The sequence below is a fragment of the Panulirus ornatus genome, chromosome 37 (assembly GCF_036320965.1).
Source record: "Panulirus ornatus isolate Po-2019 chromosome 37, ASM3632096v1, whole genome shotgun sequence".
Classification (NCBI taxonomy): Eukaryota; Metazoa; Arthropoda; class Malacostraca; order Decapoda; family Palinuridae; genus Panulirus; species Panulirus ornatus.
In genome coordinates this window covers 18,899,210-18,919,533 of record NC_092260.1, presented here as the reverse complement: position 1 = coordinate 18,919,533, position 20,324 = coordinate 18,899,210, and the positions used below count along the sequence as shown (strand labels likewise).

The following is a 20,324-nucleotide window of genomic DNA, read 5'->3' as shown; positions in this document are numbered from 1 at the left end:
AGCAATCGCCAATTTATTGGGGGGACACAGAGCAGTGGGACGATAGTAATGATGATATAGTGAGCTGGGGAACCTTAGTCTGACACTCGGTTTAACGCAGAGAATCCGGTGCGGTCACTGTCAACCCTGCCAGTGCAGTGAAGCCTGTCACTGTCATCCCAACCAATGTAGTGATGTCTGTCACTGTCATCCCAACCAGTGCAGTGAGGTCTGTCACTGTCATCCCAACCAGTGCAGTGAGGTCTGTCACTATCATTCCAGTAAGGGTAGTGCAGTGAAAACTGTCACTATAAATCCAACTAGGGTAAAGAAGACTCTCACTATCAACTCAACCAGCCTGTCACTGTCAATACAGTGGTGCAGTGAGGCTTGCTCAACATCACTCTAGCAGTTACTACCTAACCCTGGCACGAAGCTCTTGTTGTCCAAATCTGTCCCAATACCCGTGCGTGGGAGGGAGGGAACAAGGGAAGAGGGATGCAAGGGAGGGGTCGTGGAATCATACCAGTTTTATAATTCAGAAAAATATGATATAATTCTCTCCCTAAAAAAATAAAAAGGAAAAAGGAAATGAATTCTCAAACTTTTACACGAAATTGAGGAAAATACACCAGACGTGTATTGTACCACACAACACAACTGGCTCGGGAGAGGTATATATATATATATATATATATATATATATATATATATATATATATATATATATATATATATATATATATATATATATACAATGTGAATCTAAGGTTTCAATAGGCCGCCTTTGGGCACAGTGGAGAGGCCGCATCCAGTGTCCAATTATGGGTGAGTTCTGAAGTCTTAGGGAGGAGGCGGGTGTGATGGGAATGGGAGAGTGATGGGCTGCTACCCACAAGGCAACAGTGAGCAAGGGAATATATACACATATGTGTGGTCTTTAACACGGGAACGTTGTATTGTGAGATAAGATATTACTCCTCTCTCTCTCTCTCTCTCTCTCTCTCTCTCTCTCTCTCTCTCTCTCTCTCTCTCTCTCTCTCTCTCACATTCTCTATCCATCTTCCATCAATTCCTCTCTCTCTCTCTCTCTCTCTCTCTCTCTCTCTCTCTCTCTCTCTCTCTCTCTCTCTCTCTCTCTCTCGCCCCCTACCTCTCAATCTACCCATCTCTTTCCCCCTGTCTTTCATGAACCAATCAAAACTTCAAAAAAAAGAGAGAAAAAAAAGTTCAGTGAACGAGTTACGTTTAAAAAATTTCGCGAAATAAATTCCCTGCACATTTCACTCGGCAATCTGAGAGAGTTGTGGGAGCAGAGGGTGTGTAGGTAGAGCACACACACAAAGACACACACACACACACACACACACACACACACACATGCACACACACACTCACATGTATCATCCAAATGTGCTTGTTACCCATTTTTTTTTTTTTTTTTTTTTTTTTTTTTTTGTGACGGGAGAATCCCTCTCTAGTCTCCAAACACAGGGGTCTAATGTCAGAATCACTGAATCCGGTATGGTAAGTCCGTCTATTGAAAACACTTTGCAGTTGTTAAGGATTGTAGATGTGTGTGTGTGTGTGTGTGTGTGTGTGTGTGTGATCTTCACTACTTACAAGCTAACGACATAACATCAACATCCGACACATCAGATAACTTAAATTACAACAGAAGATAACAACACTGCAACATGATGGATTACAACATAAGGTAACTCAATGCAACATAATTATTTACACTCTAACATACGATAACTTCCCATTTAAACATAAGATAACCCACATCTCAACATAGGATAACCAACATCTCAACATAGGATAACCACATCTCAACATAGGATAACCAACATCTCAACATAGAATAACCAACATCTCAACATAGGATAGCTTCCACTCCAACATGAGATAATTCCCACTCCAACATATCTCGCAGCGCAACATAGCCATCAACCTCACCATTTTCCTCTTCTTTAAAAAAAAAGAAAACGGGGAAGAAAACGCAGAACCCACCAAACATTTAAAACTCTGACAGTCCTTCTCTTTCCCTCGGTTGAATCGGCCATGAAAAGGTCAGCATCACTCGGTCCATGAATCCAAAATTAACGATGTTTTGGAAGCTCCGATGACTCCTTTGTCCCGCGTCACGGAAGCTCTGCTAACTGTCTTATTCCAGGTCAGGGGAGATGTGATAACTATCTTATTCCAGGTCAAGGATACTCTGATAACTGTCTTGTTCCAGGTCACGGAGCTCTGATAACTGCCTTGTTTCAGGTCACGGAAGCTCTGATAACTGTCTTACCCCAGGTCACGGAAGCTCTGACAACTGCCTTGTTCCAGGTCACGGAAGCTCTGATAACTGTCTTACCCCAGGTCACGGAAGCTCTGATAACTACCATGTTCCAGGTCACGGGAGCTCTGATAACTGCCTTGTTCCATGTCACAGATGCTCTGATAACTGTCTTACCCCAGGTCACGGAAGCTCTGATAACTGCCTTGTTCCAGGTCACGGAAGCTCTGACAACTGCCTTACCCCAGGTCACGGAAGTTCTGATAACTGCCTTACCCCAGGTCACGGAAGCTCTGATAACTGCCTTGTTCCAGGTCACGGAAGCTCTGATAACTGCCTTGTTCCAGGTCACAGATGCTCTGATAACTGTCTTACCCCAGGTCACGGAAGCTCTGATAACTGCCTTATCCCAGGTCACGGAAGCTCTGACAACTGCCTTACCCCAGGTCACGGCATCAGTCATCAGGAGGACTATACAATTTCGATCTGTAATGGTGGCGGATCCCTGCTATCTTGGCCTGGAGTGACACGCGACACCAATTACCTCTGAGCTGGGGGAAGCAACGTGATGTCTCATCACGGGAAACACCGGTTTTGTGTGTCAGTTATTTCTGCCCCTAAACACCGGGACTGTGTGAGTGGCTTTGTTGTGCTAGAAAACTGGCAGTTCCTTTTTTTCCCCCGTCATTGTCCTCGAAATTCTGTAAAAATCTTTTTGATATGTACTTAATCTTCATTTTTTTTTCTTTCCTCGTACATTTGAGCATAAAATCATGTGAATTCATAAATATATACGAACCCAGAGTCAGGGCCACATGAGTTTAAATCCTGGGTGAGGCAGACAGCCCACACCCAACGCAGGTGTCCATCCTACCCTCAGAGCTTGTTGATAAATGGGTACCTGACTTAGGCCGGGATGTGTGTGTGTGTGTGTTTGTTTGTGTGTGTGTGTGTGGGGGGGGGGACACTGTACATCTGAACAAGATTAAAAAACGGGGCAACACGATTGTAAAACTCTCTTTCCATAACACACAGAAATCACATACATAGAAGTTAAGTCCCACGAGTGTATAACTCCCTCCCTGTACTGTATGAATAGGTCATCACACACAAGTAAACGAACTCCAACGACTGCTCACGAATACTCTCCTTTTACACTTCTCTAAAGACAACGGATTAAAAAAAATACAGACAAAAAAAAAAAAAAAAAAATACGGTCAAACTAACTTTTTAGAATATAGTGATCTTTTTATTTTTCACATTCGTACCTTCAGCGAGGTTGAGTCACAAGCAGATGACTGAGCCTTTGGGGAAACAGACTCCCGTTGCTCATCCATCTGTTCCTACTTTCAGACAGTGAGGGGGAGCATTTTCCAGCACGCAGCTCCTGCCCCTCTTTATGGCCTTATGCGACACGCAGGAATTACGTGGGTCACGTTGATATTTAAGACAACGGACGCATGTATTACAACTGGTTAAAATTTTGACGAAGGTGGTGCCACTGGAATCCTTACACTGTATAGACTTATTCTAGTGCTTGGGATTTTAGGCGTAGCACTTTCTTCGAAAAAGAATATCGAAGTGAATTCGGTTCGTATGTGAGGTAAGGTGAGGTGTTCATACTTTCTGATGACTGTTAGGCGAGTTCATATGTCAACAGAGAAACGGGGATCGAATTATTACCTTATGGGGATCCGTTCCACTTAGGGTCAGACTAACATTGCTATAGAAATCTGTACTCACTGTTTACCTCACGAACGAGAGAACCCTCCTTCATAATCCTACCCTCTAACAATTCAATTAATATCGAAATATAAGTTACATGAATGTAAAATGATAATCCCACAATCTTAGATAATTATCAACACTGGCGTGAACGAATCTATCCGAAAGGAACAGAGATAGCAGACCTAAAACACGAGGGGTAGTATTTTTTCCTCCTGTTCCCAGGAGTAATGATAAAGGGTGAATATCATAATGCAATAAACAATCGGAATACTTACGTGAACAAGCCTCTGGTTTCCCTCAGTGGGAGGAGGGTCGAACGCAGGGGCCTGAAATAAAAGGGAGAAAATGAATTAGGTTGTATGTATTGTACTACAAATATATGACAACAGTCAATGACTGTCACTATAAAACGTTGTCGTAATGACGCACTTTCACGTACATATCTTTGGACCCTTTAACCAATCCCTGGAGAAGGGGTCTAGGTGTTATGAAATAATAATGATAATAATAATAATAATAATAAATAATAATAATAATGATAATAATAATGATAATGATAATATAATAATGATGACGATAATATATACTGTGTTATCGAGCAGGTCAGGGAGTGCAAATGGTGAGGTGTTGGCGGGAGCGACCTTCATGGAGGAGCGTGCGAGGTAATTGAAGCTTTTAAAGGAGGGTATACAAGCGGTACATTGCTTTTAGTGTGGCAAGTTTATTGCTTCTGGATACAGAGATGAGCGGGATGAAAGGCAGATCATAAACAATCAAACAAGCAAGGTTTATATATATCTATATATCTATATATATATCTATAATATCAATTCATAATTAACCCAACAATTTTTTTATACGAGTCTTGGTGTTACGCAGTACCTATCCAAAGGCTACTACAGCCCAAGGTTATGTTACATCCAGTGGCAGGAAAATATAGACTTCTTAGAAGGACTGTCTGTACTCCTATTCATCCAGCCTCGACAAGGGTGAATTTCGCACTCGCGGTGTAACCTTGAGTAGGCGGAGTCCAGAAAATGAATAGATTCAGACAGATACAAAGACAGATGTCTATATCTATGAATAAATAAAGACAAAAAAGACCACTCTCCAGAGAAGTGAATAAATCGATTGTGAAATGATTCGGTTCCAATACTGTAATGATGATGACCCACAAAAATCACCCTCTGCTCTCCTCTCACTCTCGTGCTAAAGCAAAGCGAGCTTGATAAAGGCGTCCTGACTTTGAGACGCCTCTGCACTGAGCCTCTTCATGGCTTCCCAAACTACGTTAGTCGTGTGTAAGATGCACCACAGGAACCTGATAATGGTCCAAGCACAATGAAAATGGCTTTGTTGTTAGCCGCCGAACGAACAAACATGGGTCTGAGTCAGCAAGGCAAGCTGGCTGGCTGGTTGAGAGGCTTACACTCGTGCCAAAGTTTTTCTACTTTGTGTTTGACCTTTGGATCACAAGGGAAGGAGGGAAGGAAAAAGAAGTGGTCGGTGTAGGATTCACAGGGGAGAGAGGTCGGTTGGGTTGGTTGACTGGCTGGGTGGCTGGGTGGCTGGCAAGCTGGCTTGCTCACTGGATGGGAGGCTGGGAGGTTGGCTGGGTGACAGACTGGGTGGACGGGAGGCTGGGAGGTTGAGTGGCTAACTGGCTGCCAGTCCCTCGACGTTATTGTGCTCATTTTCGTTCAATAAAGATGATGCAACCTCGTCAAAGGTGACTTTTCGGTAGCACCACACACACACACACACACACACACACACACACACACACACACACACACACACACACACACACACACATACACACTCATATTGGAAAGGATCACAGTTCTGTGCGTGATCAAGTTTATTCATATAAGTCCACGGGGAAAATGAAACACAAAAAGTTCCCAAGTGCATTTGGGAACTTACCGTGTTTCATTTTCCCCGTGGACTTATAGGAACACTCTCTCTCTCTCTCTCTCTCTCTCTCTCTCTCTCTCTCTCTATATATATATATATATATATATATATATATATATATATATATATATATATATATATATATCTGGGAGTGGATCTGTCAGCGGATGGAACCATGGAAGCGGAAGTGGATCATAGGGTGGGGGAGGGGGCGAAAATTTTGGGAGCCTTGAAAAATGTGTGGAAGTCGAGAACATTATCCCGGAAAGCAAAAATGGGTATGTTTGAAGGAATAGTGGTTCCAACAATGTTGTATGGTTGCGAGGCGTGGGCTATGGATAGAGTTGTGCGTAGGAGGATGGATGTGCTGGAAATGAGATGTTTGAGGACAATGTGTGGTGTGAGGTGGTTTGATCGAGTAAGTAACGTAAGGGTAAGAGAGATGTGTGGAAATAAAAAGAGCGTGGTTGAGAGAGCAGAAGAGGGTGTTTTGAAGTGGTTTGGGCACATGGAGGGAATGAGTGAGGAGAGATTGACCAAGAGGATATATGTGTCGGAGGTGGAGGGAACGAGGAGGGGAGGGAGACCAAATTGGAGGTGGAAAGATGGAGTGAAAAGGATTTTGTGTGATCGGGGCCTGAACATGCAGGAGGGTGAAAGGAGGGCAAGGAATAGAGTGAATTGGAGCGATGTGGTATACAGGGGTTGACGTGCTGTCAGTGGATTGAATCAAGGCATGTGAAGCGTCTGGGGTAAACCATGGAAAGCTGTGTAGGTATGTATATTTGCGTGTGTGGACGTGTGTATGTACATGTGTATGGGGGGGGTTGGGCCATTTCTTTCGTCTGTTTCCTTGCGCTACCTCGCAAACGCGGGAGACAGCGACAAAGTATAAAAAAAAAAAAAAAAAAAAAAAAAAAAAAAAAAATATATATATATATATATATATATACATATTACAATAAAACCGTGGTGTAACGTTTCAAACGGTAGGAAATAAGATACATCCAGTTGCACAATATCTTGCTACTTATGTAACATTAAATGTAATCCACTACTAAGTAAAGTCCTACGCAACGCCAGCAGTTTGTTTAATAAAGTATTCATAAAAACAAACGACTTTATTAATGTGCCTCGGTCGTCAGATTAAGTTATCGACCTAAGGAGGTTATTAGGCTAGACTCCATCACATGCTATCCAAATATGGGTCTTACAGTGGCGGGAAGAGACAACCGTTTTGTAAAATGGCCGCTAAATTTAGCGGTCCATAAACCATGCGACCGTTGAATTAGACGACAGCCTTATCTACCCAGAGCTAAATTTGGCGACCGCTATGCTTGACGGTCTTTGAACAGCAGTGTCACTCATAGACGAGAAAATTACTAAGCTAAGTAAGTAACCGCTTTATAAAGAGACCACAAAATTAGCCGGGAGCTGAACGAAGCTTATTTGACGGCAGCACAATTTGGCGATTGCAAAATTACACAAGAGGCATAGCACAAGACCGCGAAAATTCTCTATTTGGCTGTTGGTAAGCTGAGTAACAGCAAGTCTGGCATAAAGTGCTGAATCAAACCGTGCTTGTAATATTTCCCAATTACGTTGCTGTACCGCATATCGGTGACATTCACGCTGCTGGATCACATTAAAGTTACATTACATAATTTAGATTTCCTAATGCAGGTGAATCCCCCAAGAGGCCTCATTTAGCCTGACACCAGTCCATATATATTACGCGGGCCTTCTGCGTGGGGACTCCTCTCCCCCAGCTACACTTACCCACTAGGAATTAGCGGCTCAAGGCTTACTAAGAAAGGTCGTCCACTGTGCATCTTAAATTAACTTCTCTGCGCCAGTTTTAAACTAACGTCTGTGTGTTGCCAGGTCAAATCTGACCTCTGTTTTTCTAATGTTTACTGACACTCCGTAACCAGTGAGTTAGCAACATCTTTACATTTACCTTCCTGCCACCAGGAGCCTCCTTCTGTGGAGCTGCAGCGGCTCTAAGGGAGCCAGCCACGTCCACCAGACGGAACCATGGGTCAAGGAGTGTGTGGGTGTCTGTCTGCGTCAGGTGAGTGCAGGACAATTTAGGAGTAAGTGTTCGGTGTCTTGAGTATGGAAAGCTGCACGCAAAAGAGAGTTTTGAAGAGGGGAGTTTTGGGCACGACCCTTGGGCTTTTGAACTGGGCCATAATATTCACAGCAAATACCACCACACCATCACGCCTTAAGGGTATGTTATCATGCTCAACATCTAGAGATTTGATCTGAATAAGGGGGGGCTGGTGACAGCCACTGTGTTGACAGAGAGACAGTAACCAATAACTCCCCGTCTGCACTAGGGGAAGGTGGGGTAGGGAGTTGATGGGCAGGTGGTGCCGTCACAGCCAAACAGTAACCAATCCCCTTCCCCGTCCAGAACTTCTGCCTCGCCATGTCGCGCCAAAGTTTGCAGGTGACAGCGTGTGTGTGTGTGTGACGGCTTCACACACACACACACACACACACACACACACACACACACACACACACACACACACACACACACCTTGAGATCGCTCTGTTACGAAGTCTGAGTGAGTGATTTCTTCATTTGTTTCCACTGTACTTTCAGCGTGGGTGAAATGGCAGAGCTATTACCTCTCTCTTGGACGGTAACACTGTTAGTATAAGAAAGGAATTAGCACAGAAAAGTACGGTAGAGAACACTGTGACACGCTTTTGAAAGAGAATCTCATATTTCAGAATTCCCACTTCCCATGTTTAATTAGGGACGTTAATTTGCTATTCTCACACAAGGGCCTGGATGTGACACTGACGAGAAAAGTTGAGGTGGGAGCAAGTCACATGAAGTGAGCCACTCTTGTCTCACTCCTTCTGAGGAAAGTGAAAAGCTTTCGTGCTTGGAATGAAATTTTGACGTACCTGCCCTCACCACGGGACGTTAGAATATAAAACTTTCTTCGAGGATGTAAACGAAAAGAAAATTTCTATCTAGGAATACAAGTCCTCACCTATCTCCATGTCTGATGCTGAGTATGCCTAGTGAAGATATTGTCGAAGAGACACGCTCTTTTTTTCTGGCTCGCGATAACTTGCTTGTCGAACGTCTCGCGAGATACTAGCGTCTCGCGAGGTACTAGTCAAAGACGGCCGTCTTCCAAAGCCGCTCTCCTAATGTTATTGACTCACCCCTACGGGAGTTCACAAAAATAACTCTCCCCTCGCACTTCAGGGGGAGGTTGAAGGCACCGTTTGTGTCAGTTTGCCCCATCGAGGCCTTGTTTAGGCTCTTGTGGGAGACCTGTGTCGAAGTCACGTACATGCTTTTCCAACATCAGTTTCTCAAGTTTCCTATTAACAAGTTTCACGTGTTTACCCTCTAGCCTTCTGAATTGTGGGAAAAAGAATATGTTTAAACCGCCAGGAACCCCAAGGCATTAGTCTACGAGGGTAGGATATTAGCATAATGTCGCGTTTGTTCTCCAGCAATCATCCCCCCCCGGTGTTCCCCTGGGTAGCAACTTCTACCGTTGTTTTGGTTCCCAATCACCTCTGTGGGACGCTTGCGGCAGCCGAAGGTCTGAATGTGACTGCTATTGCAGAGGGACGCGAAATGACGCAAAACATTCACGTCTTACGACTAGTCTGGTCTTTACAAATTCTTGAAGGGCCTCTCTCTTTCTCTCTCTCCCTCGGGACCTCTGCAATTAGCCGATCATTTCAAGTGCCAACCAGGTGCCTTTACGTCGAACGAGAGGCACATTAGGATTGCCTTTATGCTGCACACCGTCAACACGTATACTACTTGCTAAGGTGCAGTTATCAGCATCATGTGTATATCATCATTGTCAATATTATTATCATTATCATTATTATCATTATTACTACTACTATTATTATTAACATCATAATTATTATCATCATTATCTTATCTATATCATTATCATAATTAGTCTCCCTATACATCCTAACTTTGCTCACTGTTGTACTAGTCATCATCTTTATCATCATCGCTATCTGCATATCTAGCATCCTGTTCTTAGTTCTTCTTCTCCATCCTCCTCCTCCTCCTCCTCCTCCGTTCACTCCTGAACCTCTGCCTCCTCTTCCCCATTCGGGTGTTCCCAGGTGCTCCTCACCCTAGAGCTTCTGTTCTTCCTCGCGGAAGCACCTGGTAGATAGAGGTCGACCACAAGGGGGACCTCTCCAGCCAAAGGTGCTTGTCGAAGTACTCGGTCTGTTTCATGTCTCCAGCCTTTGGATATCTCGTCGATAAAGAAAATGAAACCGAAGCACAGCAGATGGTTATAGGGTGGTGATAGTGAGGTTGGAGGGGTTGCAGTGATGGCGAGGATGAGGCGGAGGGGTAGCTAGCTGGCTGGTTGGTGGCAATAGTGGCGGGAAACGGGAGGGACAGTGATGGTTGAGGTATGGAGGAAAGGAGCAGAGGTAATGCTGTAGGGGTATACGTATGTGAAAGCCTGATAACACGAGTTGCTCTTAGTCTGCGACGAGGTTTTGTCTGCTCGAGGACGGTAATAGTATCCTAATTCCCTAATCTATGCAAATGGAGACAGGATAATGAAGCAGAGGGAACGTGATGGTGTGTGTGGGTTTGTGTGTGTGTGTGTGTGTGTGTGTGTGTGTGTGTGTGTGTGTGTGTGTGTGATTCCTTGATGGTGGCAGCATCGGTGCCATTGGCGTCGAGGAGAGTTCTTATCGACAGCGAAGAGAGGAAAGGACAGGGATGTTAACCAGATTACCTTAACATGCAAAACGGATTAGACCAATGACGAAGGCTGAAATGTGAAGAGTGGATCATGTGCTTCTCGGAGGTGAAAAGGGGAAGGAGAGAAGGAATCAGAAAGAGACGAAGATGAGGAGATGATGGGAAGGAATCAGAAGGAGACTGAAGGTAAGGAGATAATAAGGAAATGAAAAGAGGTTACCGGAAACATGTCCCTCAATGGTTCGGGCACACTACGCATCCCTCCACTGAAGGAGACGAAGATATTGGCGACAATTTGCTGAAGGAGAGAAGAAACTGCCAACATTTTGCTGAGGGGAAGAAGAAGAAAATGGCGACATTCTGCCGAAGGGAAGAAGAAATTGGCGACATTATACTGCCAGAACGAAGAAATTGGCGACATTATACTGCGAGAACGAAGAAACTGGCGACTTTTTGCAGAGGGAAAGGGGAAAAAAATCACTTAAGAACTCCAAAATGCAAATCCAATTGCCATAAAATTTTTGACGGAAGACGTAATGACTTATAAAAGCTCCGATCCGATGATTCGAAGATCCTTGAACCATCTAAGATCATGATCATTCAAACCAAGATCTGTGTGAGTGTGTGTGTGTTTGTGTGTGTGTGTGTGTGTGTGTGTGTGTGTGTGTGTGTGTGTGTGTGTGTGTGTGTGGTGTGTGTGTGTAAAAATATATAAACACAGAAGTAAAAAATGGTACAAATATACATGGTGAAGATACGGGGCAACATGACTGTCAAGCTTTCTCCCGTTGACACACAAATAGTAACATACACACACACACACACACACACAAACGCACAAGCCATTACATGAAATTGGAAAAGAAACTTTAGAAAAAGATTTGAAGTATTGTTATGGTATGAAAGCAGAGGGTGAATGGAATAAACTGAGTTACGAGGTGCTGAGTGTGGACAGCACGCAGCGTTCTAAAATGTTATATGATAAAGGTCAAGAAATGAGTCCCTACGAGTGCCGAACTCCCTAATTACAAATGGGTAATTACGTACGTATACACAGACAAACATAATCCATCTCATGTCATCCAGATCCCTAATCATTCCTCCTCTGTAATTCAAGAAGGATATGGTAACAGACCATCCATCACTGCTAGGAGGGGTGGAAGGAAGACCCCAAGGTATCTTAGGGGTGGAGAGAGAGAGAGAGAGAGAGAGAGAGAGAGAGAGAGAGAGAGAGAGAGAGAGAGAGAGAGAGAGAGAGAGAGAGAGAGAGAGAAGGAGGGAGGGAAGGAGGGAGGGAAGGAGTAAGGAAGGAAGAGTGGAACGGGGAAAACAGAAAAAACAAGAAAAGGTAGAGTGGGGAAAGGAGTTTATTGAGGAAATAAAGGGTGGAAAGAAAGAATGAATTCCTTCAATACTCAGGCATATCAGCAAGTGTCTCCATCTTGGACACAAAACGCTGCTGGAGCGCTGAGCCTCCTGGGAAGGAATGCGACTTATCTTTCAATCTTCCCTTCCCTCTCCAACTTTACTAAATCTGCCTCCACTTCCCCAAGCTCCTCCCTGTCTTCACTAACCACTCCCCCCAATTCCCTCCCTCACCCTAATTGACTTATCCCTCCTCCTCCTCCCTCCCAGCCTGGTCTGTCTACTAAGGTTCGCGACGCCGCCGCCCGACCCTCCACAGGATCCATTAGGAGTTAATGCATGTCAACGGGCAGGCGGGAGTTAGCTCATGGTTCGGTGCTACCAGCTGGTTCTGGGTGACCAGCTGGTCTTGCGCTACCAGCTGGTCCGGGGCTGCCAGCTGGTCCGGTGCTGCCAGCTGGTCCTAGGGCTGACCAGCTGGTCCAAGGTGACCAGCAAGCCTGATGTGACCAGTTTCTTCAGGGTAATCACCTGGCTGAAAGTGACCAGACCCTTTCGAGTATGATAGTTTGACCTCTGAATTGACCATAAGGTCCTTGGGGGTGAGGTCTAAGGCCAGGTCGTGTACAATACTTACTAAATCATAATAAAAATTCAAAGACAAGTATATGGTTCAGAGACAGAACTCTCGCTGGCCCCTCCTTGAAGAACAACGTGTCACAATATGGAAAACGTAGATAAACACGTAGTTGTATATATACTGTGTAATACTGATGTTGCAACACCGACGACTGTCTGTTCTGAGACACCTGCAAACGCACTGCAGAAATTCTGACACTAACAGTCCCAATAACCTTGAAATTAGGATGAAATCAAATAATCTACAAGTAGGTTCTCGGTCATCAGCTTTAACAAGACATATTTCTGCGAGAAATTCCACAAGGCTGGCAGAGAATGCGAGCCGATTATCTTCCTTGAGATGACACAGTGCAGGAATAAGTTCCTTCCCTTTCGGTGGAAAGACGACGCTCTCTCTCTCTCCGAATTCATCACATATCACCCACCACGAAACTTTGTCCACTCAGACTTTATAAACCAACTCTTGGGGGATGTTGGAAGTTGATTATAAAAACCTCATACCGCAAACTACAGGCAGATAGATCAGTTAAGGAGGAGGGCTTGCAAGGTTTCCTGGACCCGACTGAAGTCTCGAAAGAGATTCTGAAGTCCAGAATTGAACTATATGCGCAACTCGATCACAACTTTTAGTCAACGCAATATTCTATTTTAAGAAAGTAACACTAATATTGATCCAACACTCGTTCTGCAACCTCATGGTGAAGATCAATATACTGCTCAAATGATCAATTCAGTCAGTGCATTCAGGTATACTTACGGAAATCTAACTCGGCAAGGAAATCGCCATATATCTGTCAAATGCTTAGGAGGTGTAGAGGGCGCCACGACTACCCAAGGATCACCAAACTCCCTAAGAGAGGAGTCCCCGAGATAAGTCACACAGGGAAGAATCACAGGGAGACCCAGCACTTCGATAGCCATTCTGGTGATCAGGCGGAAGAGAACGGGATCCCAAGCCTTTGAGAAGGTGAGAGTTAAGCAGGAGTTCAAGTTCGAAGACTTTGGAGACAGAAGAAGTGAGAGTAATGGGGCGATAGTTGGAAGGGTGAGAACGGTCTCATTTTTCAGGGATGGACTGCGCCAAGACATGCTTCCAAGGAGGAAAAGTTTTGTTTTGGAGGAAAAGTTTTTTTTTTTTTTAAAAAAAAGAGACGAAGTGGGCGAGGAAAGATGGGAGTCAGCTCAGAGGCACACTCCCTTAGGATTCTTAAAAGAAAATGCCACCTGGATCACACGTCTTTGTTCACATTAAAGTTGGGAAAAGTACTCCGAAGATCCTGCGCGATGAAAATATCCTGCAGGGCATAAAGCTCAGTGGAAGGAGACGCGGGAAGAGAACTAGGCATGGACTCATCCAAAGGAAGAAATGGCAAGACGTAAGGAAGAGAAAAGAGTGGCTCCATCGGCGGGGGAAAAAAGCTAACTATAGACTGATCAGCCTTTCAGTCTTCTTCCCTTCTTATAACCTCGGTAAGAGGATTTTGGGTGAGAGACGCGAGGATATCCAGCGGCTTTGAAGTCGGAGCTGTATCAGCCAGGATGCTTGACTTCCCACTATCTGCAAAGACTCTTGGTGGAAGGGCCGATTCTAGAGGATTTTTCTTTTTTCTTCCCCTTTCCCTTCGCGAGCAACAGTTTGGATATCATTCTATCTGGGGAAAGTTACCTCGAGGCAAAGGAGCCTCTGGGCTTCCTCGCTGACACCTAAGTTCCCTGGTCGAGAGTTTCCACGAAGGAAGGAGAGAGAGAGAGAGAGAGAGAGAGAGAGAGAGAGAGAGAGAGAGAGAGAGAGAGAGAGAGAGAGAGAGAGAAAGAGAGAGAGAGAGAGAGAGAAATCATACAGTGGTGAAATTATCTTTTCATTTGTAGCAGTAAGCATTCGAGGTGTTCGAGCTGGACGGAGCGCTTGAGCCATATCAGGAGGTGGTGATCGTAGTGGTTTCCAGCACGTGGGAGGAAGCGTTCACCCACATCAGAGGTTGATTGTGGCGGTGTAGATGAAGACGGAAATCATCGTCAACCAAGTCCATTCATAAGACCCTCTATTTTGTTCCTCCGACTTCAAATCTCAGACTACTGCTGCAGATCTTGCCGTTACTCTACCTCTTCCCTCCTCCTCCTCCTCCACCTCTCTCTCTCTCTCTCTCTCTCTCTCTCTCTCTCTCTCTCTCTCTCTCTCTCTCTCTCTCTCCTATTTCTCGCTTGCTGACGTCCCCTTAAGTCTTCTACCTCACCATCACTTTCCTTCGCATCGCCCGTGTAAAGGTTCGCCATCCATTATCATCCTTCCTCCTCTCTCTCTCTCGGTTTATCCCTTTCATCATCCTTCCCTTTATCACCATCCCACTTTCTCTCACCGCTTCACGTCACTTCCTCTCTCCTCAGCTACCCTATTCCTATCCTCCCCAGCCTATAATCCTCTCCTCATCCTGTCCTCCCTTGCTCTCACCTCCTCCCATCTGTCTCCGCAGCAGTGCCTATAGTCTCTCGTGTCCACGCCCCTTTCCCCATCCACCCCGTCCCTACAGCCCCACAGCCCCTACCTCCTGCCGAGAGACATCCGGACGCGACAGGTTGTGTGTGTGTGTGTGTGTGTGTGTGTGTGTGTGTGTTGGGAAGGGAGGGAGGGAGGGAAGGGAGAGCTTCCTAAGACCCGCCCACCTCCTCCATCGAAAGGTGGGCGTTGGTAGGTACGCTAGGGGGCCCAAGGAGAGAGAGAGAGAGAGAGAGAGAGAGAGAGAGAGAGAGAGAGAGAGAGAGAGAGAGAGAGAGAGAGAGAGAGAGAGAGGATGGACGGTGGGCGAGGAGGAGGAGGAGGAGGGAGAAGAAGCTATGACGTCAGCAGCCTCCCACACCCCCGCCCCGAGGCGAGGGATTTTGCTTTCGCTTCTCCTCCCCAGGGGGAGGAGGCGTCGACGGCACCATCAAAGCCCGTAGTGTCATCAGCGTCAGGAGGTAATGAGAACATCTGCCGGGGACGTCACTGGACGTGACGTCATGTGCAGGGAAATTAGGAAGTCGTGACTGTTGTCATTACCAGCTGATGAGACCTGCGTGATATGACGAGTCTCCATCTATCTATCTATCTATCTATCTATCTATCTATATATATATATATATATATATATATATATATATATATGCATGAAATATTTACGATTAAGTCAGTTATATCACAAAAACTATCTAAACGCCCTGTTACTTTACCATCACATTGTCAACAATGAACGAATCTATATTTTCTACTTCTAGCATCAATATCCCTCAAAAAAAAAAAAAAACCATAGCATTACGTAAATGATAACAATCCAAATAAGAAACAAGGAGGAAAATTATGATAAGACCATGTGTATCCTCGAATATAACGTAGAAACACCAGCACAACTAAATCGCCGCGAAGCTTTGATATAGAGATACATGTTTATACAGACGATATATAGATACATGTTTATACAGACGATATATAGATACATGTTTATACAGACGATATATAGATACATGTTTATACAGACGATATATAGATACAGGTTTATACAGACGATATATAGATACAGGTTTATACAGACGATATATAGATACAGGTTTATACAGACGATATATAGATACAGGTTTATACAGACGATATATAGATACAGGTTTATACAGACGATATATAGATACATGTTTATACAGACGATATATAGATACATGTTTATACAGACGATATATAGATACATGTTTATACAGACGATATATAGATACAGGTTTATACAGACGATATATAGATACAGGTTTATACAGACGATATATGCATTGCACACGTAAATCGGATGAAAAAATGAACGTTGAGAATTAATGGCTATGTCTCACGAAAGCGAACTAGTGAAGCCCAGCGTAGGAGAGTGAGGCGGGGCAACACGAGTGTGTAAACCTCTCTCCCAGAGACACACATAGTTATCACATCAATTTCCAGTGCAAGCAAAATGGTTTGTATCGAGACTCCGCGAGCATTCCTTTACGGTGCATTAAAGGGGAACACTTTCATTTATTTCTCTCTTTGGGAGCCATGGAGTCGATCCGCATTTCGTATCGTCAGTGGACATGGACGCAAGTTCGGATATAACTGAATGACGCGGCAAAAAGGAGTTAAAAGTGCTATGCTCTCGCCACTTCTTGCAAACTTCATAGTGTGTGTGGCAAACACTCTTTTTAGGTGTGGTACATTTCACTCCTCTACTCCTTGCATTTGGTAGTTAACATTTCTTACCATCGGAGGCGTGAACGCTACGGTATATTCTCCGAGCCGACAGTAAAATTCTAGAAACTGAATGAATCTACGATGTAACCAGTGCAAGAAACCCTGAATATAGATTCAGAAACTAATCATACGGAATATGAACTTTACGATGAATCCTGGAACATATTCAAAACCAATAATAAAAAAAAAATATATGACAACGATAGACTTTAAGATAAAGATTGCGTTTTCCATTATCCCACTGGAATATGGTGGTGGTCGCCCAGCAGTCCAGGTTTCGGAATTACCGCATAAACCACAGTTCGAAACGTCCACCATGACCTATGAATGAGACTTCTTCGAGTGTTTTGAGGCTTCGGATAAGCAAAGCGAACCACCCCTCGGAAGAACCGTGGAAGCTTTACCAGTGGAAACTATCCATATAGCAAAATCCGTCGAGCTAAACTAATCACTTGAGCCAGAGTCGAGGCTTCTCATCCCTGGCGATGAGAAGCCTCAGGTCTGAAGTCGAGGATAAAAACCATAATTACTTGGGTCGTTTGAGGTCGTGGCTTTAACGTCCTCACACACACACACACACACACACACACACACACACACACACACACACATACACACACACACTCTCTTTCTGACGTCATATCCATAATCTTTCCCTCCCTAGCACGTCATGCTAATGGCAAGTAGGGAGAGGATAAGGGGGAGAGAGAGAGAGAGAGAGAGAGAGAGAGAGAGAGAGAGAGAGAGAGAGAGAGAGAGAGAGAGAGAAATGAGGTGTGTGTGTGTGTGTGTGTGTGTGTGTGTGTGTGTGTGTGTGTGTGTGTGTGTGTGTGTGTGGTATTCTTTAAGACATCTTCAAGAATGCCACACCACTCGCTTGTCGTGTAATCCCTTCAGACCTTCAGTCATCTTGGTCCTTGAAGCTGTGACTGTGTTCCTCACCTTGAAAAGCATTATGTGTGTGTGTGTGTGTGTGTGTGTGTGTGTGTGTGTGTGTGTGTGTGTGTGTGTGTGTGTGTGTGTGTGTGCCCTAAAGCAGATCATGAAAGAAAACGAAATATAGCAAAATTATTCAGTCAACAACCTCGCTCATTAAGAAAAAAAACAATACTTGGAGGGGGTGAAATCAGTCACTGATTAGCATATGGAAATTGAAAGTGATTAGCCAGATGAACAAACAAGATCTATACAGGATTTGTGACACTGGAAGCGTCAAAGGTCAGGTCATCATATCACAGTAATGTCGAGGGTTAAAGCGCCTCTGAAGATTATATATATATATATATATATATATATATATATATATATATATATATATATATATATATATATATATATTATACACGAGAGACGTGCCTAAGAAGGAGATGGTCCTACCTGACCTGTCCTTCCTGACGAGGACCTACGCATCACGACCCGGATCCCTGAGTCCTTCGTCGAGAGGCCTCCTCCGCCTCGGCTCAGTTACATAACTATGACACAATCACATGACAAACTTTGTCAATTGGAAAACTTTGCCTCAGATGTTACAAGTTAGCGGGATTGCTGCAAGTATGGTTCATAATTTCCCAGAGACGGGATACTGAGAACATCCGAGAGGGGGATCGTAAGGCGATTTCTATCTTTTATATCCTTCTTGCACAAAAGGAATCTCCGATTATGAGTACCGGCGTCGAGATGGAGGCCGTGCCTCGTGCGATATAACACTGAATAAGTGTCACCCTCTCTGAAAGTTATGGTAGACCTGGATCTCAAAAGGAAGACATCTGGTAGGTGTTTGGTCGAAATATAAGAGGGTCGAGTTCATCTCAAATGGCCAGTTGTGGAGTTGAAAAAGGGAAATATGAGAACCAAACACCAAGCAGGTCGGTTCTCGAGTTGCCTTTCCGGTTATGAAAGTATCCGTGGGTCGCTGGTGTGGCCAGTCAGGTGCTGCGTGACTCAACCAGACGCAGACGAAGGAACAAGACAGACCTTCATCTCTTCGAGCCCTGAGTGCACTTGGCGCAGTAACTGCATATCTTAAAAAAAAAAAGAAATATATCTTTTTTCTTTATATTCCTTCCCTTAGGAGCTTCTACAAACTTTAAACATGCCGGAATATCCCCTCGTCCTATTTCGGAAGGACGAGTAATATTGTAGCGATAACTGATATTGCGAGAAGTTTTGTAATCAAGTTCTCTTCTCGGGTAGTAAGGAGACTTTGGTGACCTCCCCCCGATACGTCACAGTTCTAATGTAGTTCTGATAGTTGCCAGCAGACAGTGTGTCTCCTCCTTCACTCCCCTCCTTAAAGTAGGTCTCTGGTGACACGTCGGGGGACAATGTCACCTCTCAGGTCTATCCCAGACGCACAGATTCCTGCAGCTTACTCCCAGCTGGATGATCATCACATCCAGGCTCTCTTTCGCTGAGACTCCCTAAACCACCTCGCCTCTCACCTTGATTGTGTTACATCTACTCGGGTTTAACTTCATCAGCCATGTATTAGACCGACTGTCTCTCTCTCTCTCTCTCTCTCTCTCTCTCTCTCTCTCTCTCTCTCTCTCTCTCTCTCTCTCTCTCTCAGCAACGTCCTTTGGGTATCCCATTACACGTCCAAAAATGTTCTCTTCTCTTCATGTTTATCACACGCCTCAAGTTATCCCCTGAACTTAGGTTAAAGTTTACCCTCGAAGGCTTTACTGTACACGCCATCGGCAGAAACCTCAGAAACTCACTCGAAGGAAAAATACTCATTAAGAAAAAAAAAAAAGAAAATCCGCCTATGTTAGGTTGATAAACCATGGCTAATGTAGCGGCTGTGGCCATGAACCACGAACACCTGAAGGGCACACGACTCACACACGTGGAAGGACGTGATCGACCTCATGGACAAATGTACGATAGCGACAAATACGACGAAGAGGCTCGATGAAAAGAGGAAGAAAAACGTCTGAATGGATCGACGCGTCGCCTGGTCTTTTAATACCCCTAATTATCCGTCTCGAAACGTCATTTGAATTTAGATCAATGTGCGCGAGATTGAATGATCCCGGGTGGAACAAGGAGGAGCATTATGTTTTGCATATAAGCATCTCGCATGCATTACTCTCAATTGGTACACGAACGAAGTCATGAATAACTTATGCACTCTCTCTCTCTCTCTCTCTCTCTCTCTCTCTCTCTCTCTCTCCACACACACACACACACACCTCCCCGGCAGGGAGGAAGACCTTCGGGTAATTACGTATAGGTGGAATTGGTTCCGTGTGTTTCCCCGCCTGAATGTCGCGATCATGAGGGCAAAAAAGGGCAAAGAGAACCAATGGTAGCAGGGTCAAGGATTGATGTGATGACTGCCGGGGGATGCACTGGCAGGCGCGCGCGCGCACACACACACACACACACACACACACACACACACAAAAGTATGTCTAATACTTTTAGCG

General features: G+C 44.6%; 1 protein-coding gene across 3 annotated transcripts in view; it reads right to left on the bottom strand.

Annotated features, from left to right (window-relative positions):
• The window catches only part of LOC139760557 (gastrin/cholecystokinin type B receptor), a 280,378-nt gene that overhangs the window by 118,544 nt on the left and 141,510 nt on the right, over positions 1–20,324 (bottom strand). For all 3 annotated transcript variants that reach the window (XM_071683898.1, XM_071683897.1, XM_071683899.1), the window contains exon 3: positions 4,276–4,326. The gene's annotated coding sequence lies outside the window, so the exon portion shown is untranslated. The remainder of the gene's footprint in view (positions 1–4,275; positions 4,327–20,324) is intronic.